Source organism: Artemia sp. Qi Xiang Cuo, chromosome 14 (genome assembly GCF_049724085.1).
Source record: "Artemia sp. Qi Xiang Cuo chromosome 14, ASM4972408v1, whole genome shotgun sequence".
In the NCBI taxonomy this organism is placed as follows: domain Eukaryota; kingdom Metazoa; phylum Arthropoda; class Branchiopoda; order Anostraca; family Artemiidae; genus Artemia; species Artemia sp. Qi Xiang Cuo.
The window spans coordinates 31,564,026-31,586,238 of NC_142807.1; the positions used below are offsets into that span (position 1 = coordinate 31,564,026).

Here is a 22,213-nt window from a genome sequence, read left to right on the forward strand (position 1 = left end):
GTTTGCGTTTTAATCAACGTAAAATAAATTAATTTTTTCAGTTAACCTATTTTGGGGGAGACTATTATCTTCTAAGAGATATTTTAAAGAGTTTTCTGTGGTAGCTTAGCGGTTATAGGCCTAATCACTTTACTTATATGTCTGTATCTCTCCAATAATTAACTTTGAATTACAAAGTTTTATAGCCTAATTAGTTCGCAAGTTTTCCCCCAATTTGCGACTGTGCCATTTGTAGCGATAAAAGTTTTTTTGGCTATACAGAAATGTGGCTGTAAAAGAAAGGGGACTGGGCTTAATTGTGGTCATAAATATTGACCGCGTCAAATCTAATATCGTACTTTAAAACTGCAAACTTACACCTTATAAGTTCTCCGATAGAGCAGCTTATAGCGCCAAAGATTTTGCCATCGAGCCCTGCGCCACAACAATGGGGAGTGAAGTAAATTTGTAACCGCGCCACCCTCAATTATTGAGAGAAAATAACATGGGTAGCCATATAAATATGACCTCTTTTCTTCGAGCGATCTGAAGATCAGATACCCTGGGAACATCCTTGGAGATTTTGTGAACTAATTGCCTTTTACTAGACTAGATGCAGACATATAAAGTGAAATAAACACAGGTAAAAAACAATAGATTTATTGGGACTTACATATTTAGGTGCGAAGCAGTAAGTCACTTCAAACCACAGCAATGGTGACAGAGATATAACAGTCAAAGAATTGCCCAGATCGTACGCCGAGTAATTCTGTCTAAGCGGTCCTGATTCTCAAATACGAATATATTCCAAAAGCATTTTTTACCCCACTATCAAATGTAGTTTTTTTTCGTCCTGCGCTGTGAGAACTGGCTCACAATTGGCTCGAGTGGCCCCAAGGATGCAAACCCGTCGTCCAATAGTACGTCTTAAATATTTTTGATGATTTAGATGTTCACACGGTTCTTATCGTTTAAACTTCCTTAGAAATATTGTGCGTAGCACCTTTTTTATTGCTTACTGTCTTAGCGAAATCCAAAGCTTGGATAGTGCCGTCCTTTGTCTGAGGCTAACTGCGGTTTTTTTTTCTCTTTGCTGATTAAGGACTTTTCATTTTTGAAACTAGATTTAGCTTAATTATAGGAGTCGGAATTATCTTTAGAAAGAAGGAACTTTACTTTGGTATTTTAAATACATCGTGTTTTACCCCCGGTACAATAGCAATGTCCCTTCCCCCATGAAAACTTCCTTCATGGAAAGATCCTCCAAAATAACCCCCGACCCCCCCCCCCCCCACTACCAGGAAAAATCTCCCCTGAAAACGTCTTTATACTTCCAAATAACCAATACTAGCCTATATGTTAACATTGGGTAAAGTTCATAACTTTCAGCCCTCCCTCCGGGAACTTCGGGGGATTAAGTCATCCTAAAAGACATACTTATAATATTTTCGAACATGCTGAACAAAATGGCTATCTCAAATTTTGATCAGGTAACTTTGGGAAAAAATGAGCGTGGGAGGGGGCCTAGTTGTCCTCCATTTTTTGGTCACTTAAAAAGGGCACTAGAACTTTCAATTTCAATTCCAATGAGCCCTCCCACGATATTCTAGGACAACTGGGTCGATACGATCACCCCTGGGAAAAAAAACAAACAAACAAACAAATAAACGCCCACCCGTGATCTTTCTTCTGGCAAAAAATGCAAAATTCCACATTTTTGTAAATGGGAGCTTGAAACCTCTACAGTAGGGTTCTCTGATACGCAGAATATGATGGTGTGCTTTTAGGGGGTTCTTTCCCCCTTTTTTCGAAAATCAGCCAAATATTCTCAGGCGCCTAACTTTTGATGGGTAGTATTAAACTTGATGAAATATATATATTTAAAATCAGAGTTAAAATCTGATTCTTTTGATGTATCTATTTGTATCAAAATACCGTTTTCTAGAGTTTCGGTTACCATTGAGCCGGGTCGCTCCTTACCTAAAGTTCGTTACCACGAACTGTTCGAAAATGTCAAACCTTCCAATAACTTTCGACTATCAATTTAATTCGACTATTCAATTTCCAATACAATGAGCCCTTTTTTAGTTTCTACGTCAACAATTTCTATAAGCACCTTACATGCTCCCAGGGCATAAATTACAACCCTTGCCCTGAGGGGTGTGAGGGGGCTGTCATCCTCAAACCTAATTTCCAGAACTTTCAACTACGTTGAAAAAAAGGGCTACCTCATAATTTTGATTGTATGTGTTTGGGGAAATGGTGGGCGTGAGAAGAGCGTTAGTTGCTATCCAATCAATTTCAACTATTAAAAAAGGCACTAGCCCTTTCAATTTCCATTCGAATGAGCCATTTTGAAGTTTCTAGATCAACGCTTACTATAAGAACCGTGTATGCTCCCAGGACATAACTTACAACCCTTTCCCTGAAGGATGGGGGGGGTGTCATCCTCAAAGACCTAATTTCAAGAAATTTCAACTACGTTGAACAAAATTGCTATCTCAAAATTTTGATTGGATGTATTTTGGGAAAGGGTGGGCGTGAGAGGGAGGTTGGTTGCCCTCCAATAACTTCCGACTATTAAAAAGGGCACTAGTCCTTTCAATTTCAAATTGAGTGAGCCCTGTTTGAAGTTTGTAGGACAACACTTTCTATGAAAACCTTACATGCCCCCAGGGCAAAACTCACAACCCTTATACTGAGGGCTGTGGGGGAGTGTAATCCTTAAATACATAATTTCTGGACCTTTCAACTACGTTGAACAAAATGGCTATCTCAAAATTTTGATTGGATGTGTTTCGGGAAATGGTGTGCGTGAGAGGAGGGTTACTTGCCCTCCAATCACTTTCGACTATTGAAATTGCACTAGTTCTTCCAATATCCAATCGAATAAGCCCTTTTTCAAGTTTCTACGACAAATTTTTCAGTAAAAATCTTATATGCCCCCAGGGCATAACTTACAGCCCTTACCCTGACGGCTCTGGGGGAGTGTCATCCTTAAAGATATAATTTCTGGACCTTTTAACTAATTTGAACAAAATGGCTATCTTAAATTTTGATTGGATGTGTATGCATAAATGGTGGGCGTGGAAGGGGTGTTAGTTTCCTTCCAATTACTTCCCACAATTAAAAAGGGCATTAGCCATTTCAATTTTCAATCGAATGAGCCCTTTTTCAAGTTTTTACGACAACAATTTCTATAAGAACCAAATATGCCCCCATGGCATAACTTACAATCCTTTCCCTGAGGGCTATGGTGGGAGGGATTTGTCATCCTCTTAAAAACTTGCTTAAAAAATTTAATTTCCATTAAAAAGGGCACTAGCCTTTTCAATTTTCAGTCGAATGAGCCCTTTTGTAGTTTCTATAACAACGCTTTCTATAAGAACCGTGTATGCTCCCAGGACATAACTTACAACCCTTTCCCTGAGGGATGGGGGGTTGTCATCCTCAAAGACCTAATTTCAAGAAATTTCAACTACGTCGAACAAAATTGCTATATCAAAATTTTTATTGGATGTATTTTGGGAAAGGGTGGGCGAGAGAGGGGGTTGGTTGCCCTCCAATAACATCCGACTATTAAAAAGGGCACTAGTGATTTCAATTTCCAATTGAATGAGCCCAGTTTGAAGTTTGTACGACAACACTTTCTATAAGAACCTTACATGCTCACAGGGCAAAACTCACAACCCTTGTCCTGAGGGCTCTGGGGGACTTTCATCCTCAAAGACATAATTTCTGGACCTTTCAACTACGTTGAACAAATTGGCTATCTCAAAACTTTAATTGGATGTTTTTGGGGAAATGGTGTGCGTGAGAGGAGGTTTACTTGCCCTCCAATCACTTTCGACTATTAAAAGGGCACTAAACCCTTTTAATATCCAATCGAATAAGCCCTTTTTGAAGTTTCTACGACAACGTTTTCTATAAAATAAGAACCTCATATACCCCCAGGACATAAATCACAACCCTTGCCCTGCGGGCTGTGGGGGGGGGGGGGTTGTCATCCTCAGAAACATGATTTCCAGACTTGATAACTACTTTGAACAAAATGGCTATCTCAAAATTTTGACTGGATGTGTTTGAGGAAATGGTGGGTTTGAGAGGGATGTTAGTTATCCTCCAATCACTTTCGACTATTATAAAAGGCATAAGCCCTTCTAATATGAATTGAATAAGCCCTTTTTGAACTTTATACAACATCGCTATCTATAAAAACCTTATATGCACCAAGGGCATAACTTACAAACCTTGCCCTGAGGGCTCTTAGAAGGTTATCACCCTCAAAGACCTAATTTATAAAACTTTCAACTACGTTGAATAAAATGGCTATCTAAAAACGTTGATTGGATGTATTTGGGGAAAAGGTCGGCGTGAGAGGGGGAAGTCCCCTCAAGCGTTGGAAGTCCAAACAGTTCAAATTTATGCGAAGAATTTGTCCATGATCCAACAGCCAATGGCCAAAAGCCAATGCCAAATTTGAAAGAATTTTGCCATTAATAAATGATAATCGGTATAGGTACGCGTACCTGTACCAATGTGGCGTTGATTCGTGATTGTATGAGGCAAGAGCAATTTGATATTATTGCCAGAGGCTCTTAATTTTTCAATCGCCAAGGCCACAGAACTTATAACTTGCTTTTTTCGTACATGAAGTATTTCCAACATGAGAGAGACTGTTACATTGGGTGCAGCGCCCAGCACTTTTCACATAGAAAATTGGACGGTGCGAGCTGTAGCTTTATATCAATCAATCTTTACGATAGGAGGCAACCATTGAGGTATATCAAATATCTCATGATCCGAAAATGGTATATCTGAAGAAATGTGTGCGAAAACTCATGGTATCATTGTATTAGATTTGTCCGGTACTCAAGATATGAGTATTGTCCGGACGGGTAATGTGCATTTAGCGTATGTATACCTTTACCGAGCCATTGGAGGAAAGTATTGCATTAATCTCGCTAAATAAAATTGAAACTTATTGAGAAATTACCCTTGACGGCAGTGTTCTATTAGATTTAGTGCCATGAACACGAATCAAACAAACAATGTATTCAATATGAACCCCAATATGTCCAAATATAAGTCCAATTGCATACCTACAGATTTCCTGGAGCATATTCAACATGCTGACAATAAAATCATTATTGTTAATAGCAGTCCATCAACAGTAAAGACAGGGCATTGGTGATTCATCTTTCAAACAGCGAAGAATATAGCTTTTTATCCTCTTGGCCTACCATACGCGTTCTACACACCTGACATAAAAATTTTCTTGAGCAGAGTGGAAGAACTATTACTCAAAATCGGAAACCCGTACCCTGGGGGCATATAAGGTTTTTATAGAAAGCGTTGTCGTAGAAACTTCAAAAGGGGCTCTATCGATTGGCAATTGAAAGGTCTAGTGCCCTTTATAATAGTCAAAAATGGTTGGAAGGCCTGACATTTGATAGTAAAGATCGATATGGGTACAATGTATTATTGTATTTTTTTTGTATTGTCCAGGGCACTTCGTATCCAAGGAGTTGTCGTAGGAATTTCGAAAAGGGCTCTTTTGATTGAATATATAAGGGGCTAATGCTATTTTTGATAGTCGAAAAAGATTGGAGGGCAAGTAACACCCCTTCCACGCCCACTATTTCCCCAAACACATCCAATCATAATTTTGGGATAACCATTTTGTTCAACGTAGTTGAAAGTTCTGGAAATTAAATTTTTTAAGAAAGTTTTTGAGAGGATGACAAATCCCCCCCCCCGCATCATAGCCCTCCGCGCAAGCGTTATAAGTTTTGCCCTGGGGGCATATTTGATTCTTATAGAAAGCGTTGTCGTAGAAACTTCAAAAAGGGCTCATTTGATTGGAAATTGAAATGGTTAATGCCCTTTTTCATTGTGGAAAGTAATTGGAAGGAAACTAACACCCCTTCCACGCCCACCATTTATGCAAACACATCCAATCAAAATTTTAAGATAGCCATTTTGTTCAAAGTAGTTAAAGGGTCCGGAAATTATATCTTTAAGGATGACACTCCCCCCCCAGCCGTCAGAGTAAGGGTTGTTAGTTATGCCCTGCGGGAATATAAGGTTTTTACCGAGAACTTTGTCGTAGAAACTTGAAAAAGGGCTCATTCGATTGAAAATTCAAATGGCTACTGCCCTTTGTAATTGTCGGAAGTTATTGGAGGGCAACTAACCCCCCTCTCACGCCGACCTTTTCCCCAAATACATCCAATCAACGTTTTCAGATAGCTATTTTATTCAACGTAGTTGAAAATTTTATAAATTAGGTCTTTGAGGGTGATAACCTTCTAAGAGCCCTCAGGGCAAGGTTTGTAAGTTATGCCCTTGGTGCATATAAGGTTTTTTATAGATAGCGATGTTGTATAAAGTTCAAAAAGGGCTTATTCAATTCATATTAGAAGGGCTTATGCCTTTTATAATAGTCGAAAGTGATTGGAGGATAACTAACATCCCTCTCAAACCCACCATTTCCTCAAACACATCCAGTCAAAATTTTGAGATAGCCATTTTGTTCAAAGTAGTTATCAAGTCTGGAAATCATGTTTCTGAGGATGACAACCCCCCCCCCCAACAGCCCTCAGGGCAAAGGTTGTGATTTATGTCCTGGGGGTATATGAGGTTCTTATTTTATAGAAAACGTTGTCGTAGAAACTTCAAAAAGGGCTTATTCGATTGGATATTAAAAGGGTTTAGTGCCCTTTTAATAGTCAAAAGTGATTGGAGGGCAAGTAACCCCCCTCTCACGCACACCATTTCCCCAAACACATCCAATAAAAATTTTGAGATAGCCAATTTGTTCCACGTAGTTGAAAGGTCCAGAAATTATGTCTTTGAGGATGAAACTCCCCCAGAGCCCTCAGGACAAGGGTTGTGAGTTTTGCCCTGGGAGCATGTAAGGTTCTTATAGAAAGTGTTGTCGTAAAAACTTCAAACTGGGCTCATTCAATTGGAAATTGAAATCACTAGTGCCCTTTTTAATAGTCGGATGTTATTGGAGGGCAATCAACCCCCTCTCTCGCCCACCCTTTCCCAAAATACATCCAATAAAAATTTTGAGATAGCAATTTTGTTCGACGTTGTTGAAATTTCTTGAAATTAGGTCTTTGAGGATGACAACCCCCCAGCCCTCAGGGAAAGGGTTGTACCTTATGTCCTGGGAGCATACACGGTTCTTATAGAAAGCGTTGTTATAGAAACTACAAAAGGGCTCATTCGACTGAAAATTGAAAGGGCTAGTGCCCTTTTTAATGGAAATTAAATTTTTTAAGCCAGTTTTTAAGAGGATGACAAATCCCCCCCACCATAGCCCTCAGGGCAAGGGTTATAAGTTATGCCCTGGGGGTATATTTGGTTCTTATAGAAAGTGTAGTTGTAGAAACTTCAAAAAGGGCTCATTTGATTGGAAATTGAAATGGCTAATGCCCTTTTTAATTGTGGGAAGTAATTGGAAGGAAACTAACACCCCTTCCACGCCCACCATTTATGCATACACATCCAATCAAAATTTAAGATAGCCATTTTGTTCAAATTAGTTAAAAGGTCCGGAAATTATATCTTTAAGGATGACACTCCCCCAGAGCCGTCAGGGTAAGGGCTGTAAGTTACTGAAATAAGGGTTTTACTGAAAAATTTGTCGTAGAAACTTGAAAAAGGGCTTATTCGATTGGATATTGGAAGAACTAGTGCAATTTCAATAGTCGAAAGTGATTGGAGGGCAAGTAACCCTCCTCTGACGCACACCATTTCCCGAAACACATCCAATCAAAATTTTGAGATAGAAATTTTGTTCAACGTAGTTGAAAGGTCCAGAAATTATGTATTTAAGGATTATACTCTCTCACAGCCCTCAGGATAAGGGTTGTGAGTTTTGCCTTGGGGGCATGTAAGGTTTTTATAGAAAGTGTTGTCCTACAAACTTCAAACAGGGCTCACTCAATTTGAAATTGAAAGGACTAGTGCCCTTTTTAATAGTCGGAAGTTATTGGAGGACAACCAACCTCCCTCTCACGCCCACCCTTTCCCAAAATACATCTAATCAAAATTTTGAGATAGCAATTTTGTTCAACGTAGTTGAAATTTCTTGAAAAGTATAGTAAGATATACCTGTAGGGTTTATTATGACGTCTTTGAATCGTGTCTAGAGTCAAAAGATCTGCTTGTAATATATACAGAAGGTAAAAGGCTATTATTTTACGATAGTCACGACCTCTCATCCTATGATTTCGATGAAGAGTATAACTGGTTTCTCTTTGTAAATACTCTTTTGCTAACGCCTTTTTAATTTCTTTAAATCCTTTGTCCGTGAGCTTGAGGGTTCTATTCTTAGTGTACCCAATTATTTGGTTTGTGACGGGGGTCAGTGGCTTGACTCTGTAAGCTCTGCCAGAGTCGACCCAGCTTTAAATGGGTACTTGGAGAAATCTGGGGAAGGTAAACAGGAAGGGTATGTGAAAGCACTGGATGGCTGGCCCCCAACCCCCCATTGCACTTCCTGGCTGTAGAGCTAAGAAAAGGAGATCAGCACCATCGATAGCGACTGTAAAGTCCAATGCCGTAAACTTTACCTTTTTTTTTAACATTAGCAAAGTGTAGTGGGAGAACTTTAACCTCCAACTTCACCAATATTTTCATAAACACCTTTCAAAACATGATCCATTTTTACCGTAAACGTGGTGCGAACCGTCCGCTAGCCTTTTGCATACTACTGGGTGATAAAAGCCAATACGTGTTCTCTTTTGTCTAGCTACCACCGGCGTTTTCATCAAATTAATGTTTCTACTGGGTGTGCTAGTGTTTTCCAATAAAATTTTAAAATCATCACCTTCTTCCTTTAGTGTTGTCGATTGACTGTGCTCTGTTAATTTCATTAGAATTTACTAATTGGTAATAAGACTTTTGTAAAATATGACGACTTTAAAAATCTTTATAAATGACTATCAAATGATAAAAGTCCTTTACGATTTGTAACTATGTTATAAATTAAATCCAGTAGATTAAAACTTTTGTCCTGGTTTATAACTTCATTCTTTTTCTCATCAATTTGATTATTTTCAGTGAGATACGTCAAGAGCCTTTTACTTTGTTCACGATAGGATGGAGGCAACAAGTCTACAACACTTGTTAATAAATCTTCTTATTCTTTTTTTTCTATTTTTAATTCAAAACTTTCAGTATTTTCAGAAGGTTGATCAATGACATTTAGCTTGAGCGGTTTTTCACGATAAGGTTTAAGTTTGTTGATACATCGAAGCGCATTTTGAAATAAAATTAATTTTTCATCCTCGGCAATTTTTTTCATTGCTAATAAATTTATCAAGATTATCTTCAAAGTGCTCTTTGGGGAAAAGAGCAAGTTCAATTGGCTTCAATTTATAAGGTTTAGCTATTTCTAGAGAATGGTATTTACAAGTCCAGCAATTATCGGTAGTAACAATGAAAAGAAATTACCACCCGCTTGAAAAAGACGTTTTCTAATACAATTAGAAAACGATTTACAATTAGAATTTTAATTTCTTCCGTTGAAATTAAACAAGTTCTGACAATAGATTAATAAATTTCTTGTCAATACCACGTTTGAGTATTGCTTTCTTAAACCATGGTTTGGGATTGGATATCACGAAAAATGAATGTCGATTTTCATGTATCTTCTTCAACGTCATGATAGAGACTAATGACCTTTTTTAGTATTTATGGGTAGATATGCAGTATTTCATTATCGAAAATATCAGTGAAAACATGCAACTTTTCGGGTGTGTTTTGATTCAGGTCTAATAAAATCTAGCCATAGGGTTTATTAGTAGCGTGATTGTATGCCGAAAATAAAATTTGGGCTCACCGGGGTAGATTTGTTTTGTTTAGAGTTATAAGAGAACTTGAATCGCAAACAAATCTATAAATAATATAGTAAGTATAGTTCAAAGCAAGTGTTCTTATACATTTACTCTCATGCAAAAGATTATGGAGCATAACAGTTACAGAAATTTTTTTGTGATATGACCGAACCGTGAATAATTGTATCATTTCCTGCGACCATTCTTCAATAGATTCAGCTAAATCGGCAATAATCAGCCACGAGTTTGGCGAAATGCTAGTAAACGCGTCAAGTCCTTGTTTAAATTTTATGCGTGGGTCAATGCTCTTTATTTCGTCATATGATTCTTGCCATATACTATAACAATAATAGATAGTTTTTGTATCATAGGCAGCGCAATAGCGCTGCCTAAGTAAAGAACGATGTTGGCACAATGTATTATTTATTTATCGTATCGAAGGAGTTGTCATAGAAACTTCGAAAAGGGCTCATTCGATTGGAAATTGGAGTGGCTAGTACCCTTTTAAATAGTCGAAAGTGATTGGAGGGCAACTAGCACCCCCCCCCCACGCCCATAATTATCCAAACACATAGAATCAAAATTTGATATAGCCATTTTGTTCAGTGTAGTTGGTTTCCAGATAGAAAATATGTTTTTGAGGAGGACACTCCACCACAACCCTCGGGGCAATGATTTTAACTTATCCCCTGAGGGCCTATAAGAACAATGTTGGCACAATGTATTATTTGTTATTTTGACCTTTAGAGCAGGGCACTTCGTGTCGAAGAAGTTGTCGTAGAAACTTCAAGAAGGACTCATTCAATTGGCAATAGGAGTGGCTAGTGCCCTTTTTAATAGTCGAAAGTTATTGGAAGGCAACTAACACCCCTTCCAGGCCAACCATTTCCCGAAACGCATCCAATCAAAATTTTGAGATAGCCTTTTTGTTCAGCGTAGTTGATTTCCAGATAGAAATTATGTTTTTGAGGAGGGCACTCCCCCAAAGCCTTCAGGGCAAAGGTTGTATTTTATGCCCTGGGGGCATATAAGGTTTTTATAGAAGGCGTTGTCGTGAAACTTAAAAAAAGGTTCATTCGATGGGAAATTCAAAGGGCTGGTGCCCTTTTTAATAGTTGAAAGGTATTTAAGGGCAACTAACCCCCCTCTCACGCCTACCTTTTCCCCAAACACATCTAATCGAAATTTTGAGATGGTCATTTTATTCAACGTATTTTTAAGTTCCGTAAATTAGGTCTTTTAGGAGGATAACCCCTCGAAGCACTCAAGGCAAGAATTGTAAGTTATGCCTGGGGGTATTTAAGGTTTTTATAGAACGCGTTGTCATAGAGACTTCAAAAAAGGCTCATTTGATTAGAAATTAAATGGGTAGTGCCCTTTTTAATAGTCGAAAGTAATTGGAAGGCAATTAACACCCCATCCTCACCCACGATTTCCCCAAACACATCCAATTAACATTTTGAGATAGCCATTTTGTTCCACACAGTTTGAAGTTCAGGAAATTATACCTTTGAGCAGGACATTCCCCCCAGAGTCTTCAGGGCAAGGGTTATAAGTTATGCCCTCGGGACATGTAAGTTTTATTAAAATCTTTGTCGTAGAAACTTGAAAATGGTCTCATTCGATTAAAAATTCAAAGGTCTAGTGCCCTTTTTAATAGTCGAAAGTGATTTGAGGGCAACTAACCCCCTCTCTTGCCCACCTTTTCCCCAAACACATCTAATCAAAATTTATAGATAGCCATTTTGTTCAGCCTTGTTGATTCCGAGATATAAATTATGTTTTTAAGGAGGACACTCCCCCACAGCCCTCAGGGCAAGGGTTGTAAGCTATGCCCTGGGGACATATAAGGTTTTTATAGAACGCGTTGTCGTAGAAACTTCAAAAAGGGCTCATTCGAATGGAACTTGAAATGGCTAGTGCCCTTTTTAATAGTCAAAAGTGATTGGAAGGTAACTAACACCCCTTCCACGTCCACTATTTCCCCATACATAGCCAATAAAAATTTTGAGATAGCCATTTTGTTCCACGCAGTTTAAAGTTCAGGAAAATATACCTTTGAGCAGACAGTCCCCCACAGTCTTCAGGGCAAGCGTTATAAGTTATGCCCTGGGGGCATATAAGATTATTTTTGAAATCTTTGTCGAAGAAACTTTAAAAAGGGCTCATTCGATTGGAAATTCAAAGGGCTTGTGCTCTTTTTAGTAGTCGAAAGTGAATTAAGGGCAACAAACCCCCTTTCATGCCCACATTTACCCCAAACACATCATAACAAAATTTTAGATAGCCATTTTGTTTCACGCAGTTTAAAGTTCAGGAAATTATGCCTTTGAGCAGAACACTCCCCCCACAGTCTTCAGGGCAAGTTTATAAGTTATGCTCTGAGGGCATATAAGATTTTATTGACATCTTTGTTGTAGAAACTTGAAAAAGAACTCTTTCGATTGGAAATTCAAAGGGCTAGTGCCCTTTTCAATAGTCGGAAGTGATTTTAGGGCAACTAACCCCTCTCTCACGTCCACCTTTTCCCCAAACACATCCAATAAAAATTTTTAGATATTCATTTTATTCAACGTAGTTGAAAGTTTGGGAAATTAGGTTTTTAAAGATGACAACCCCTCCCCCCACAACCCTCATAGCAAGAGTTGTAAGTTAGGCCCTGGGGGTATGTAAGGTTTTTAAAGAAAGCGATCTTGTAAAAACATCAAAAAGGGCTCATTCAATTGGAAATTGAAAGGACTAGTGCCCTTTTAATAGTCGAAAGTGATTGAAGGGAAACTAACCCTCCTCTCACGCCCACCATTCCCCCGAACACATCCAATCAAAATTTTGAGATATCCATTTTGTTCAACGTAATCGAAAGTTCTGGGAATTAGGTCTTTTAGGATGACAACCCCCTCAGAGCCCTCAGTGCAAGGATTGTAAGTTATGCCCTGGGGCATATAAAGTTTATATAGAAGGTTGTTGTAGAAATTTCAAAAAGGGCTCATTTGTTTGGAAATTGAAATTGCCCTTTTTAATAGTTGAAAGTGAGTGGAGAGTAATTGACCCCCCTCCCTCTTTCCCCAAACACATTCAATCAAAGTTTGGAGATAACCATTTTGTTCAACGTAGTTGAAAGGTCTGGAAATTATGTATTTAAGGATGACAAACCCCCCAAAACCCCCAGGGCAAAGGTTGTAAGTTAAGCCCTGGGGGCAATATAAGGTTCTTGTAGTAAGAGTTGTCGTAACAACTTCAAAAGGGGCTCATTAAATTGGAAATTGAGAGGGCTAGTGCCCTTTTTAATAGTCAAAAGTGACTGGAGGGCAAGTAACCACCCTCTCACGCACACCATTCCCCCAAACACATTCAATGAATATTTTCAGATAGCCATTGTTTTCAACAGAGTAGAATGTTCTGGAAATTAGGTCTTTGAGGGTGACAACCCCCCCCACCCCCCAGCCCTCAGGGCAAGGATTGTAAGTTTTGCTATGGGGGTATATAAGGTTTTTATTGAAAGAGTTGTTGTAGAAACTTCAAAAGGGCTCGTTTGATTGGAAATTCAAAGGGCTATTGCCTTTTTTAATAGTTGAAAGTGATGGGAGAGCGACTAACTCCCCTCTCACGCCCACCATTTTCCCAAACACATCCATTGAAAATTTTGAGATAGCCATTTTTTTAACGTAGTTGAAAGTTCTGGAAATTATTTCTTAGAGGATGACAACCACCCTCTCAGCCCTTAGAGTAAGGGTTATAATTTATGCCCTGGGGGCATATAGTGTGTTTATAGAAAGCGTTGCCGTGCCCTTTTTAATAGTCGAAAGTGATTGGAAGGCTTGAAATTTTTATAGTAAAGATCGAAGTGAGTATAATGTATGATTTTTTTATTGTTGTTGCTGTTTAGACCAGGGCACTTGATATTGAAGGAATTATCGTAGGAACTTCGAAAAGGGCTCATTTGATTGTAAATATAAAGGGCTGATGCCCTTTTTAATAGTCGAAATTGATTGGAGGGCAACCAATCCCCCTCCCACGCCCACCATCCCATTTGTCTTAATGTTTAAAATCTAAATGTTGCCTTAAGATTAAATTAAATAGCACTGTTTTAATGCTAATCAGAGGCAAGGCCGTAGCGTTGCCTATAGTAAAGGCCATACGGCTCCAATTTTTTATTATTTATTTATTACTATTTTTTCCCAGAGGCACTTCATACGGAAGGGGTCGTCGCAGAAACTTCATAGGGGACTCATTCAATTGGAAATCGAGAGTTCTAGTGCCCTTTTTAATAGTCGAAAATGATTGGAGGGCAACTAGCCCCCCCACGACTATTCTTCCCCCAAACACATCCAATAAAAATTTTGAGATAGCCATTTTGTTTAGCGTGGTTGATTTCCAGATAGAAAATATATTTTGAGGAGGATACTCCCCCACAACCCGCAAGGCAAGAGTTTTAAGTTATGCCCTGGGGGCATATAAGGTTTTTATAGAAGGTGTTGTCGTAGAAACTTCAAAAAAGGCTTATTTGATTGGAAATTCAAAGGGATGGTGCCCTCTTTAATAGTCAAAAGTGATTGGAGGGCAGCTAGCCCCCCCCACGCTCATCGTTCCCCCAAACACATCCAATCAAAATTTTTAGACAGCCATTTTGTTCAGCGTAGCTGATTTCCAGATAGAAAATATGTTTTTGAGGAGGACACTCCCCCACATTCCTCAGGGCAAGGGTTTTAAGTTATGCCTAGGGGGCATATAAGGTTTTTATAGAAGGCGTTGTCGTAGAAACTTCAAAAAAGGCTCATTCGATTAGAAATTCAAAGGGCCCGTGCCCTTTTTAATAGTCGAAAGTGATTGGAGGGCAACTAGCCCCCCCCCCCCATGCTCATCATTCCCCCAAACATTTTCAATCAAAATTTTGAGATAGCCATTTTGTTCAGCGTAGTCCATTTCCAGATAGAAAATATGTTTTTGAGGAGGACACTCCCCCAAAACAATTAGGACAAGGGTTTTAAATTATGCCCTGGGGGCATATAAGGTTTTTATAGAAGGTGTTGTCGTAGAAACTTCAAAAAAGGCTCGTTCGATTGGAAATTCAAAGGCCTAGTGCCATTTTTAATAGTCAAAAGTGATTGGAGGGCAACTATCCCGCCCCCCCCCGCCCCACATTCCCCCAAACACATCCAATCAAAATTTTGAGACAACTATTTTGTTCAGCGTAGTTGATTTTCAGATAGAAAATATATTTTTTAGGAGGACACTCCTCCACAACCCTCAAGGCAAGGGTTTTAAGTTATACTCTGGGGGCATATAAGGTTTTTATAGAAGGCGGTGTCGTAGAAACTTCAAAAAAGGCTCATTTGACTGGAAATTCAAAGGTCTTGTGCCCTTTTTAGTATTCGAAAAGGATTTGAGGGAAACTAACCTCCCTCTCACGCCCACCTTTTCCCCAAACACATCCAATCAAAATTTTGACACAGCCATTTTGTTAAACGTAGTTTTAAGTTCCGGAAACTAGGTCTTTGATGATGACAACATCCCCACAGTCCTCACGGCAAGGGGTGTAATTTAAGGATTCTCCGAATCCTCCATATTATTTCTTATGGAAGGGATGCTCGTACAAAATTTAGAGAGGGCTCATTTGATTGGAAATTGAAAGTTCTTGTTCACTTTTTAAGAGTCAAAAGAGATTGGTGGGCAACTAGCCGCCCTCCTCCACGCCCTAAGCGCATCAGATAACAATTTATCCATTTACCGAGTCATGAAGTTCCAGAGGTATTTCACTGTCAATTTCAAAGAACCATCCTTGTGGATCATTTTCCTCAATAGTGTGAATTTTGGGGATATCTGGAGCAGAAGTATTGTCAAGCCATTGGTAATTCCCACACGGTAAATAAAAGTGAGATATTACGGACGGATTAAGCGAATTCACATCCAAGAAAACGTTGTTCGACTTTTCACCGGTGCGTTGTCTCGTCGGGTCAGTTTCAAGGATACGATCCCCATGGAAAAAATACCATCCCCTCATGGATCTCTACAAATAAGTGCTGGTGTACGTCGGTGATCAGACCTCTGTCAGCATTGCTAATTTTCAGAATTAAATCTGTCACCAGATGTGTAGTGGAAAAATAATACCCCAAATCCAACCCAAATTCTTCATGAATTTTGTCCGTTTTTTTACAGACAATATGCAACCACGTCAAAACATCATTTTCCAGGTACTTTTTACAATAATACCACCCATTTCTTACACCCTCCTTGCAAATTTATTATCGGCAGTGGTACATTGACGATCACAAAATGAATCATAAACCTGTGCGGTGGGCGGTAATTTTTCCTCACTTAGCTTCGACGTGGAGCTGTAGTACTCGTACTATGGGTGGAAAAAGGGTAGAAATGGGTGGAAAAAGGACATAATACTTTAAATATTTTCTTTTATTAAGACTTTATAGTTTGGCCTGCTATTTGTATGCTGGAGAAAAAAAATCAGCAATTTTTAACAACATACACCCTTTTAAAAATCTGGACACAAATAATAGTGTTTAATTTAGTTTCATACCTACTTTTGTTGATCTGAAATAGAAAACTTGATACCATTCGTAAAAAAAAAATCTGTTTACTTTCTTTGATAGTTTTGGATACACTTACGCTATTTTGATTTGGTTAAATTTCAAGAGCAGAAATAGCCCAGAAAGATTGAACATAATCTCCTCAGTCGCTCTTGGGATACTGCTGAGATGCCTTATTGAGAATTAGCACTAAGACAGTGCATTGTGATTTAATCTTAAGGTAATATCTAGTTTTTAAACATAATGGGCGAATGGGTAGGTGGGCGTGGGAGGGGGACTAGTTGCACTCCAATCACTTTTGACTATTAAAAAGGGCATTAGTCCTTTCTGTTTTCAGTCGAATGAGCCCTTTTTGAAGTTCCTACGACAACTCCTTCGATACGAAGTGCCCTGGTCTAAACTAAAACAAATAATAATACATTGTACCAACATCGATCTTTACTATAAAAATGTCAAGCCTTCCAATCACTTTCACCATTTAAAAAGGGCACTAACCCTTTCAATTTCCAATCGAATGAGCCCTTTTTGAGTTTCAACGACAATACTTTCTATAAACGCCTTATATGCCCCCAGGGCGAAAATTACAACCCTTGCCCTGAAGGCTGTGAGGGGGTTGTCATCCTCAAAGATTTCCAGAACTTTTCACTACGTTAAACAAAACGGTTATCTCAAGATTTTGATTAGATGTGTTTGGGGAAACGGTGGGCGTGAGACGGGCGTTAGGTGCTATCCAACAACTTTCAACTATTAAAAAAGGCACTAGCCCTTTAAATTTCCAATCGAATGAGCCCTTTTAAAGTTTCTACGACAACGCTTTCAATTAAACCTTATATGCCCCCAGGGAATAACTTACAACCCTGGCCCTGAGTGATGGGGGGGGGGGGGTGTCATCCTCAAAGCCCTAATTCCCAGAACTTTCAACTACGTTGAAGAAAATTGCTATTTCAAAATTTTGATTGGATGTGTTTGGGGAAATGGTGGGCGTGAGAGGGTGGTTAGTCACCCTCCAATTACTTCCGACTATTAAAAATGACACTAGCCCTTTCAATTTCCAATCGAATGAGCCCTATTGAAGTTTCTACGACATCGCTTTCTATAAAAACCTCATATGCCCCAGGGAATAACTTACAACCCTTGCCCTGAAGGCTGTGAGGGGGTTGTCATCTTCAAAGTAATAATTTCTGGAACTTTCAACTAAGTTGAACAAAATGGTTATCTCAGAATTTTGATTGGATGTGTTTGGGGAAATGGTGGGCGTGAGAGGGGGGTTACTTGCCCTCCAATCACTTCTAACTATTAAAAAGAGCACAAGCCGTTTCAGTTTCCAGTCGAATGATTCCTTTTTGAATTTTCCATGACAAAACTTTCTATAACAAAAACCTTATATGCCACCAGAGCACAACTTACAACCCTTGACCTTGAGGTCTTTCGGGGCAGTTTAATCCCCAAAAACATAATTTCCGGACGTTTTAACTGATTCAAACCAAATGGGTATCTAAAACCTTTCATTGGATATGTTTTGGGAGATGGTGGGTGTGAGAGGCGTTTTAGTTCTCCTCCAATCACTTTCGACTATTAGAAAGGGCACAAGCCCTTCTAATTTCCAATGGAATGAGCCCTTTTTGAAGTTTCTACAACATCACTATCTATAAAAACTTTATATGCCCCAAGGGCATAACTCAGAACCCTTGTTCCGAGGGCTCTGAGGGGGCTATCATCCTCAAAGACCTAATTTCTAAAACTTTTAACTACGTTGAATAAAATGGCTATCTAAAAATTTTGATAGCATCTGTTTGGGGGAAAGGTGGGCGGGAGAGGGAGGTTAGTTACCTTTCAATCACTTTCGACTGTTAAATATGCCACTAGCCCTTTAAATTTCCAATCGAATGAGCCCTTTTTCAAGGTTCTACGAAAAAGCTTTAATTAAAAACCTTATATGTCCCCAGGGCATAAGTTACAACCCTTACCCTGAGGGCCGTGGGGGGAGGGGAGTCTCATCCTCAAAAGATATAATTTCCGGACTTTTCAACTACTTTGAACAAAATGGATATCTCAAAATGTTGATTGGATGTGTGTGGATTAATGGTGGGCGTGGAAGGGGTATTAGTTACCTTCCAATCACTTTCAACTATTAAAAAAGGCGCTAGCCATTTCAATTTCCAATCGAATGAGCCCTGTTTGAAGTTTCTACGACAACACTTTCTATAAAAATCTTATATGCCCCAAGGACATAACTTACAACCCTTCCCCTGAGGGATGTGGAGGTGGGTTGTCATCCTCAAAGACCTAATTACCAGAACTTTCAAATACGTTGAACAAAATGGCTATCTCAAAATTTTGATTGGATGTGTGTGGGAAAAGGTTAGCGTGAGAGGGGGGTTAGTTACCCTCCAATCACTTTCGACTATTAAAAAGGCACTAGCCCTTTGAGCTTCCAATCGAATGAGCCTTTTTTGAAGTTTTTACGACAATGGCTTTTATAAAAACCCTATATGTCTCCAGGGCATAACTTACAACCCTTGCCCTGAGGGCCTTGGTGGAGTATCCTCCTCAAAAACAAAAATTTATTTCTGGAAATCAACTACGCTGACCAAAATGCCTACCTCAAAATTTGATTAGATGTGTTTGGGGAAATGGTGGGCGTGGAAGGGTTGTTAGTTGGCCATAATCACTTTTGACTATTAAAAAGGGCCCAAGCCATTCCAATTTCCAATCGAAAGAGCCCTTTTTGAAGTTTCTACGACAACTCCTTTGATACAAAGTGAAAAAAAAAACATTGTGCCGACATCGTTCTTTACGTAGGCATCGCTAACGCACTGCCTATGATATTGTCTATTAGAATAGATCACTTTTAGAGTATCTATGATGTTTCCACGTAGCTATTTCATCAATAAGTATACTCAAATACTTGAAATTAATTACCCTTTCAATCTCTACATTTATAATTGAAAGTACCTTATCTTTTCAAAATGTTGGATATTTTGTTTTCATAAAATTTGTTGATATATGATTCATTCGCAAATAGCTTTGTGCTGAAGTGGTTTCCATAGTAGCAAACAAACCATCTACTGTATACGACTTGAACAACATAGCTGTGTCATCAGCATACTTTATTAATATGCAATTACTTGCAATTTTTTTATTTCCGAAGCATATATCACAAAAAGTAGTAGCCCTAGGATAGAACACTGCATTCTATCTTTCTATCAGATGATGTCACTGGCCTGACATCTCCAGTCTGTATTTTATGTTCCAGTTTAGCTTTTATCCATTTCACCACCCAAACGGTGAAATGCATTGTATTCAATTCTGAAACTAACACATAATGATTGAAAGTATTGGAAGCTTTGGAAAGATACACAAACTCAAAAAATTGCAAACGTTATGAATCCAAAATCTAAAATTTTGTTAATCTTTAGAATAAAATGGTATACCTACATGTGTAGTGAAATGGCCTTATCGGAAATTATACTGTCTAGACATGGTGTTGCCAATGATTCCAAACGTACCACAAATTGCTCCAAAAATGTACCAAAGACAAAAAAAAATTTACCATACCCATTTTTTCCCGCGTTTTATGGTTTGCGTAGCACGTGGATCGCCGGTGACGTAGAGTACTATCTACAAAAATATTGTTTAAGATATTTTAATTCACTTTCTTTCTCCATTCCTTCGTTTTTCTTTCTCTTCTAATACAGTATATGTGCTCCTGGCAGTACTGTTTACGACCGATATTCGATGTTTTTCGGTCATTTACGACCGTTTATAGGACCGCCCTGAAATTGGTCCCAAATGACGATTTTAATACAAATCAGGGGCTAAAATCAAATTTTACCTTGTATCCTTACAGAATATTGCCCAAAAGCGAGTTGATGTGACCTCTTTTTCCATTTAATAGTTTGCATACAAATTCCCCTTTTCCCTTTTATGAAGATCTCGATGGAGGGGACGTTCGCTCTTTTAGCCCTTCCCTAACATACGCTACTGTCTACCAACAATACAGGAAAAAAATTGTTTTTAAATCGAGACTGATCAAAGAAGTGACTTTGGGGGCTGTGGTCTCACCCGTACTAGAGATTTTTATGTTGAAACAAATTTGCTTCTCTAAAATGCCCTTAAAAGCTCCTTCACTCGCCGTATAAGCTCGAGTTGGATATATCCCCACAAATAATACAACACACAGCATGTCTTTCACTATTTTTAAAATCACCTTAAACATCTAGATTATGCTTTAGAAACTTTCAGCCATCTGAGGTTCCAACTGCTCTATATTACAAATATAGCCTTCATGGCTTCAACTCTCTGAGTTTGAAGCCATGGCGGTGCTTGTAGTGGCAACTTTTCTGTACCCTTTTCCAGTATTTGACCAGTTGGGGTGTGTCGCCATGATCATGGAGGGTTTCCAGTCCTTGGTAACGATTCTTTTAGTACCCAGAATGGTGCTGAGAATAGTAAAGCCGGGTCTATTTCTCAATTTATTTTTGTTTTTAAATTGACAGCTAAAAAGGCCCTCTCAGCACAAGCAAAAGAATGTTGCATGATAAGCATTTTCATCATGAATTCACCCAAAAATGGAAAACTTTTTATTTTCGGACCATCTCATCATTCTAGTACTTTAAATCAGAAATAAGCCGCGTCAGAATCTGCACATTTCTTGAGATCAGCGCAAAATGGCAGCCTTTTCCATTCTTTGGCAACGTTTTTCACATTAGTCTCCTTTGCCAAATTTGGAAACTGGACAGGTAGTGCGACAAGGCTTAAGTTTGAGTGATCAGGAGACAAACTATCATTGGTTCCAGTCTGTCTAAGTTTTTACCCGACGAGTATTTTGAACTGAAAAACTTTTTCTTATTTCGTTGTTTAGTTCTATCATGCATTTCGTACACACTGTTTTGAAGGCAGTTGCAGCTGATAACAAAATTTTGTTGTTGATAAAAATAACCTCTACACGACTACCACAGTCTACTTATTTCATGTCTCGAAAGTGCTCTGGGTCCCTGAGCTGTATCAAAGGTGCTTCATCGATGAAAGAATACAAACATTAGTACAAAAACTCTGAATTGTACCAAATTGTACCATAACTTTGTAAAATGTACCATATTTTGTGGGATTGTACTAAATTGTACCAGTAGAGGTGAAATGTACCATAATGATGCAATTAAACCGCGTTTGGCATTACTGCCTAGACAGCAAAATTAGTCACTATAACCAGAAACTGGTTTCTCTCACAGGTAACTTTCTCTCTCCGTACGCTAGGAGATGCTAAAACTTATTGTAAAGGTCTTATAATCCTATCTACCCAAATGCAAAGCTCTGTGTTTCTTTTTCTCCTAGAAGATTGATCACGGATAAGCCTACATGTTCATCTGTTTGTTTGTTTTTTCCCCAGGCATGGTTTATTGAACAATTTGTCGCAGACCATAGGAGAAGGCTTGTTCGAACAGAAATTTAAATTTATAGTAAAATATGCAAATATATAGCCCAAATTGTATATTTCCCATGGATTTTACCGTGCATCAGTCTTGTTTCAACCCGTGTTACCGGGGGTTTGAATCAACTGTGACAAAATCAAGAAACGGAAACACACATCGGAAATATATAATTTTAGCAGCATATATGCAAATTATGAAGGTGGGGTAAAGCATGTTAGAATTGCAGTCAAAATCCGATAACTGCTAGTATTCTGCATATTATGAAGTTAGAGTTATTTTCTTAACATCTTTCCTTTTAATTAGCCTCAATTCCTTGCCTTTACTAAAGTTAAGCGTGAAAATGACTAAGGTTCAATTTGTTAGAAAAACGACTTAATTCTTGACTCACTGAAAACAAGCCATATCA

The 22,213-nt window shown here is 38.6% G+C and overlaps 1 protein-coding gene across 1 annotated transcript in view; it reads left to right on the forward strand.

The window, feature by feature from the left end:
- LOC148944366 (uncharacterized) overlaps positions 1–22,213 on the forward strand; it is a 469,003-nt gene that overhangs the window by 143,506 nt on the left and 303,284 nt on the right. The window lies entirely within an intron of this gene.